The 7,509-nt window shown below is 42.4% G+C and overlaps 1 long non-coding RNA gene across 1 annotated transcript; it reads left to right on the forward strand.

Moving 5' to 3' along the window:
* Positions 1-4,947: 4,947 nt before the first annotated feature.
* LOC119271511 lies at positions 4,948-6,136 on the forward strand. The gene is made up of 3 exons (XR_005134571.1): positions 4,948-5,066; positions 5,153-5,254; positions 6,068-6,136. It is a non-coding gene; the product is annotated as an uncharacterized LOC119271511 (long non-coding RNA).
* Positions 6,137-7,509: the final 1,373 nt, after the last annotated feature.

The following is a 7,509-nucleotide window of genomic DNA, read 5'->3' on the forward strand; positions in this document are numbered from 1 at the left end:
TACCGCGTCCCCGGCGATGCCGATGCAACGCCTGTGTTGGGATCCACCAAAGGGTGACCAAGGAAGATGCCATGAAAAAAAGATGCCATGAAGTGGTTCTAGGTCAAGTATGAGTGTGTCATCCTGAAGAAGTCCCATGCTAGTTAGTAACCTTTCGAGTGCTTGAGTTGTTGTTAGAGTTTAAGTCAGTAAAACTTCATCTGGATCATGGAATTGTATGTTTATTGGTACAAAGTCGCACTACTAATTTTGCCTCATCTGTTGGGCTCACCTGCATCTATATTACCTTTATTGGATAAAAATTGAAGCAGTTGGTTCTGACTTAGTGTTGCGTGGGTTCAGACTGTTGTAACGCGGCTTGTTAAAAATGAAGAAAATGCACAGAATGTGTGGGTTCAGACTTAGTGTTGCGTGGCTTTGGTTCAGTTGGGTTCAGAAACAGCCGAACAATTGGGTTCAGGCTTAATGTTTCGTGGTCGTGTTTGCTGCCACCAACTGTGTTGCTAACAGAAGCTGACTTAATCAAAATACTAAAGAATTTCCCCTTTTTTTACTAAAGAACTCCCTTAGTAACTAAAGCTATGACATGTGGGGCTGTGTCCTTTAAATTATATTTAAACTCCCAAGATCATAATAAATTCATATGAACTCGGAAAATTATATATAACTAAGACACATACCCGTACGTTGCAAAAGGAGAGTCTGTAAGAAAGGAACATGTAGAAATAGAAAACCAACATAAAGCAAACTGGCATTGCCACCAATTAATTTTTTTGAAACCGAGGCAAAATATTTGCCTCATATATTAATTAAGGGGGAATAGAGTTTGAAATACACCTCGTAACTGAAAAAACAAAAGAGTGTTACTTTATGTTACCCAATTTCTTCGCCCCGGCGGTTACCCAGAGGATGACTTCACTCTTGATGTTGTTGAGCAAAACCGTTGGAGGCATACTCTTTTGTCGAAAGACCCGGGCATTCCGTTCGTTCCAAATGGTCCATCCCAATAGCATGGCGAGGGAGGCCATGGCTTTCCGGTTGGGTTTCTCTTGCTTGATCTATTTACCCACCATTCCTTTAAAGAGTCCTCAAGGTGCCAAGTAGATGTGTCAAGATCTTCTAAATGTACCTACTCATTGACCAAATTCCGTAGGCGAAGGGTGAATCGACATTTGATGAAAAGGTGTAGGCCAGATTCTTGTTCTCTTTTGTATAGGGGGGAAGAGTTGACAGTTTGGCCATCCACGCCGGGCCAACCTATTGGTTGTCTAGATTCGATCTTGTATGGCCAGCCAAGCAAACAATTTCACCTTGGGCGGTGCCCAAGCCTTTCAAACTGTGTGATCCATAGGAGAGTGGACCATTCCAAGAAATTGCATGGAGTAAGCCGCCGTCGTGGAGTATTGGCCATTAGTGGCATGCTTCCAAGTAATCTCATCCTCCGTGTGCTCCTCAAGTGAGAATTCCGAGATCAGAAGCCAAAGATCAACAAATTGACGAATGTGTGTCATAAAGAAGTTGGCGGTCATCTTGATTTTGTTGATCCAGGATCCCTTGTTGAGAGCTTCTCTCACCTTTCAGTTTTTTTTGTGGAAGCCTCATGGATGAGAGGCTCAATATAAATAGGTCTCCTCCCATGCACCCAAGGCGCCTCCCAAAAAGGGGTCTTGGCCCTGTTCCCAATAGTGATAGAAGTGGAGGCATAGAAGAAATCCCGGTTCTTTTCATCGCAAGGGTTGCCCATGCCAACCCACATCTTGGACGGCTCTGTCCATTCAGACCATAACCAACACAGTCGAAGGGCGCGCACGAATTTGATAGTGTTGAGCACACCGAGGGCTGCACGGTCGTATGGGCGGCATACGAGGTCCCAATTTACTCTGCATTTTGCCCCTGTGGTCTTGTCAGAACCTGCCAAAAGAAAGGCACGCTGGAGCTTGTTGGTGTTGTGGAGAGTGCTCGGCAGAACAATGAGCGATGTGATGAAGTATACCAATAATGAGGAGAGCATGGAAAGAGATATTGAAGGTCATTAATCTACGACTCGTTCTCTTCCCCAACCACACGAGAGGCAAACGAGGAAGAGAAACCGTTGCCCCCTCCCTCCGCCGGCGAAGCCGCTGGCCCCTGCCTCCATCTGTCGCTCCGCCGGTGGCTACGGGTGGGGACCTCGGCGCCATGTTGTTTCACTGTCGATAGGTTTGCTCTAGCCGAAACAAATGCTCCATCACAGTGGTCATTTGGCTTGTAATTCATGAATCTTCATACATGATAGCTATTTTTTTAGAACACTTTTTGAGACAATTATTGTATTACAATTTATCATTTTTCCCGGCAGCTAGGCCACATATAATTACATAATGCGAAGGTTTTTTTTGTTTTGATTTTTTTTTTGAATTTGTTATGTTGGTTTCAAAATGCAGTCAAAAAATGCCAGAATAACTGTTCATACTTAGGGATTGAATCTTGCAAAACTCTTGGTATATCTATGATGAAATAGATATTTGTGTACCTAAAAATATTTTTTTAAAATAATAAGTAAACTATAAGGGAGTTGTAGTTCAAATTTCCATAAAAATGACTTAATTATTTTTTGTACATAATATGTGCTAAGTTTTCTACCTCCACATCTCCTCCCGCCACACCTAAAATATTTCCCGCTGCTGGCGAAAATTTTCCCGCTCCACATATGAGGGTATTTTTGTCACCAGAGAACACCGCCACACGCCCGCACCGCACGATAGGAGGGTATTTTCGTCGAACTAATTCAGCCGCACCACACCATACCGCCGCTCCCGTCCCCCAAATCCCCTCGAACCCTAGCCACCCCTGCCCTCCCCATGAACCCTAGCCGCCCCTGCCCTCCCCTCGAGCGCGAGCCGCGGCCGATCTAGCCACCGGCGGGGCACCGCGAGTAGCGGCCGGTCCAGCCACCGGCGTGCGGCGCAAGCAGCGGCCGGTCCAGCCACCGGAGGGGCAACGCGAGCAGCGGCCAGTCCAACCACCGGCGGGGCAACGGGAGCATCGGCGTGACCTTGACCTCTCCAGGTACGGTCCTCTGGCGCCTGTGCTTCCCCGCTCCGGCTCGCCCAACCCAGCAGCACACTCCACCACCACATCTCTCTCTCTCTCTCTGCACCATCACACTCCATCGTTTCTCACTGTATTTGTTATGTCATGGTGAAGGTTGCAGAGGTGGAAAGGAAGCAGAAGAGGGTGTCGTTCGACCAACCTCTCAGGACAAGCTGCTCACGGAGGTGCCCAAGTACAAGCGGACTATGTTCTCTATCCTCCCCTAGGTAACTTCATGTTCATCCCACATCCAAGTAGGTGGTCCATTTTAACTAAATCCGATTCAGTTTCTGGACAACTAAGTCTACTTTTACTGAAGAAAAGTGGCGTTGCACGAGTCTAGATAGCTCTGCAATAGTAGACTCATGATATTACGTGACCACGCAGCTCTGGTTCTGCCAGTCCCCATTGAAAATTCCAAATCAACATCAGTTCTGCACTGGCTGTTAATTTAAATATTTAATCCTATTGCTACACTTAATTTCTGCAAATTTAACAAACTGAACATTTGAACTGCAAATATATTTTGTTTTGCACTTTCTCTCAACTGAATACTTGTATATTATACAAAGACATGATACATAAGCAATCTTTATCAATAGCTAAAAATGTGTAGGCTACAGCTTGTGTGTGACAGTGTGACTGATGTCGATGACAAGCAGTGAAGTGCTTGTGTCTAGATACTATTATATGTGCAACTATTTATCTACCTTTCAAAGCATCTGCCCACTTTATATTTTTAACTTGTAACTGCTATGCTGCTCCCTAGGCCATTAACTCGTCCAGCAAGCAAGGCAAGTAAACCAGGCAACAACCAAGCTGACTAGCATAGTTCCAATTCCCGTGAGATTCACTATGACAAAGATGACAACGAGCAAGAAACTCGCCGGTATACAACTTGTTTGTTGAGTGTGCTGTTTGCTTTTCTATGGATGTGAATTGTGCTTTGCATAGTTTCGTGCCTAGCTAATGTTTGTAACCTAGTAACTGAAATTTACGTCTTCTAGGATTGCTAATAGTTCGCTCCTGTATAAAAAACAAAATAAAATAGTTCGCTCCTGATATGTACTCTGTATAAAAAACAAAATAAAATAGTTCGCTCCTGATATGTACTCTGTATAAAAAACAAAATAAAATAGTTCGCTCCTGATTTGTATTTGTATTCTAGGATTGCTAAGAAACTCGCAGCTCAGTTGTTTGTGTTGTCTTGCTTCTCCTATGCATTTCAACCATTCAGTCTTACAATTATATTTTTTGTTCATGTAAAGAAGCGCCAACTTCTGAATACGAGAAGATTAGGGCTAAAAATTTGATGAGGAACAACCGCATATTCCAATCACTTGGCATCGCTGCATTAGGTATGATGGTTAGGAACTCAAATCGAATGCAGCAAAGTAGTGTCATCACCGATGGGGACTCAGCTTCTGCCATAACACAACAAGGCTCAAGCTCTGAGTAGAGTCCTGACAATGAGGTCATTGAGGAGGATGAAGTTGATGATATTGTAGTGGAGAAGGAAGATAAGGTGCTAATTCTACTTTTGTTTTTGATGGATGGGGGCTATTTGTATGCTATATGTGCTTCAGTGCTTTGACTAATTCTGGAAATACATTTTTTGCATGAGATCTAATAGTTGTCTCTCTTTTATTATAATGCTTTGAAGGTTCCTAAGAAGGCAAGGAAGTCGATCAATAAAAAGACATGATGTCTGAACATAGATATGTTGTCTTTATCTCTACCTTTCTTTACTAAACATTAGTTGTGCTACTTGGAGAGATGATGATAACATTGATTTGCATGCTATTATGGCTGCATACCCTTTTGAACTGCAACTTGGATTGCAATCTTTAGGAGCCTTTGTGGTTGCTCCATTTATTCTCATACATCTTTTTCCATGGTAGGAAACCTGTCAGTCGAACAAGGAGAACCGTTTCGAAGTTAAGTTCCATCAGAAAACTGGTTCTCGCCCCTACATTTCCCATGTGCATGCTTTGGTAAGGATCTCTCATGTTTTCATTTGCTACTACAGTGATTCTTTCAATTGTTTCTTATTGTTCCATTGTGTCGTGAACAATTTCAGAAAGAGGCTCGTAAGGGTGAAGAGTTGACTTTGTTTGATATATTCAAGGAGTGCCACAATGGCAAGAAGACTGGTTTCTCTGAGCCAGTTAAGAAGGTGATAGTAAGTTTCTACTATTCTTTTCTGTGTTGATGAGGCTTGTTTACCTCATCCTTGTTACACTTGATTACATTATATGACTTCTGCTCGACAGATTTGATAGAGATGGGTTGTTCAAAGTAGTATAGTATATGATTCATGTTTTGTTATAGTTTGTTTGTCCCAATCCTCTGTTTCATTGCATTGCATATTCATTTTGGTACTGGAAATGCGACAATATTCACGCAATTTTAGTTCTTGTTGCAGTCCAGCAGGTACTGCTTTGTCGTTTAACACTGGTAATTAAGAGAGATGTTGTATGCTCTTTGATTATTTTTCTAGTGATTGCCTGAAGCATCTATCTTCCTTGCTTTCGAAGTGGAGAAACTCTGTCATTTCATATACGATCTGAATGAAATGTTTAGGACTTGTGGAAGTGGATTCTCTGATACTGTATACTGTACTAAAGAAACAACATATGCGCTCCTGAAATGTACTACATTCCTCTCCGCTCCATGTTCCCATTTAAGCTAAACAGAGGTGCACTTAGTTGCCTAATTTAAATTTCAACAATGGTTTGTTGTGTATGCTTACCTGTTTAATAAACCTGGTGCCATGCTTCTTTCATGTAGCTGATAGTAACTTGCAACAAAGTGATTCCCAAGAATGATTAATTCTGCTTGTCTGCTTCAAAGTTTTCAAATAACTTCTAGTTAATTAGTAGCATGGAGACTGGATTATTATTTAGTCAACATTCTTGAATAGTTTGCTTATAAAGTTTCCTAGTCATTCAGAACCAACTGCAATGACATGTGTACATCTTTCTTTAAATGTTAGGCTGACATGTAAAAAGCTATGGAACAAGGGGTACCAGAAGGTGGAGAACCAAAGAATGTTGCTGCTGTTATTGCTGACATTCTCACGAAAGAATGTCCCTCCAGCACATTCCTTCAAAATGTTGGCCTTGATTCGAGGTCCAAGAAGAAGTTCAACAGGTCAGCATCTACTTTGGATGCTCATGTACAAGAACTAGAGTACAAGCTTGAGAGGGAGAGGCAAGCCGCTGAGTTGATGCGAGAGGAGCTTGTTGAGGTCAAGAAGAAATCAGAGGAGATCGAAGCTGCACGCGCCACAGAGTATCAGTTGTTACTGCAAAGAGTTGAGGCCACCCATGCTAGGGCTGTAGCAAGTGATGCTAGATTTGCGCGTCTCATGGATCTATTCGAAGGTAAAATAGTTTAGTACGACATGGTTGATGTTGGCTTTGGGACCTTTGATGTTGAGTTTGGACCTGGGGTTGATGAGTTTTGGTTGACTGGACATGTGAATCACAATATGGACCAGGGATTGGCTATGGTTTGATGAGGTTCTGTTTTGGTTGGTGCATCTTATGAACATGGTGTACTGATACTAAGCTACTGACTATGTTATTTGGTTGGTGCATCTTATAAAACTGTGGCGTAATGATACTGTTGGGCCTAAGTTAATGAAATCGTGGAGAATTATATTTATCATTCTATTCTCCTGTATTGGTTGACTGCCAAATTGTGCAATGATTTTTTTCTTTTTGAGCTACTGTTGGCTATTGGCTGGACAGCGAAAAATACTAAATTGTATGAGTGGCTTGCTCGTCTCAAGGCCCAATATAGTTTTTTTGATAGAAAAAGATTCATATATTTTTGTTGGTTAGAGAGAAGGGCTGGCATTGAATAAATGGACTGCACATTGCCTGAGCCCAAGAACTAACATTAAAAGGCCGTGGCCCAAAAGTAAATGTAAAAATGGGCTAAATTATTGGGCTCAGCGCATTAAAACAACTGATTTGGACTAATCCTACATGGCATCCATGTCATCATTTTTTCCACGTTAGCGCCACGCTGGTTCAGCCACATCAGATCCTAGGTGGCCTAGGCTCATTAGTAATGACCATAATTTTGGTCAAAGATTTAACGACCATAATTTTTGTCAAGGGCGGCCATGACCAAAATTCCAGAAAAGGTCACGTTTGTTCATTCTTGACGGCCAACTGTTGACCTTCCGAATTTGGTCAAAAAAGGTCAATAAACGAAAGCAATGCCGAATTAACGACCAAAATGGGGAGTCATAATTGACCGTATTTCTTGTAGTGTCTATAGGTTTTGATAGAGGTAGGTTTGTAATTTCACTCAAACGTGACATAACCGCCTCTCACCCAGATTCATACACGGTGGGCACCAAAACACAGTGTCTCCTCAGCCGAAATCGACTCCCTCCCCGATTCATACACGGTGGGCGCCAAA

The sequence above is a fragment of the Triticum dicoccoides genome, chromosome 3A (assembly GCF_002162155.2).
Source record: "Triticum dicoccoides isolate Atlit2015 ecotype Zavitan chromosome 3A, WEW_v2.0, whole genome shotgun sequence".
NCBI classification, from domain to species: domain Eukaryota; kingdom Viridiplantae; phylum Streptophyta; class Magnoliopsida; order Poales; family Poaceae; genus Triticum; species Triticum dicoccoides.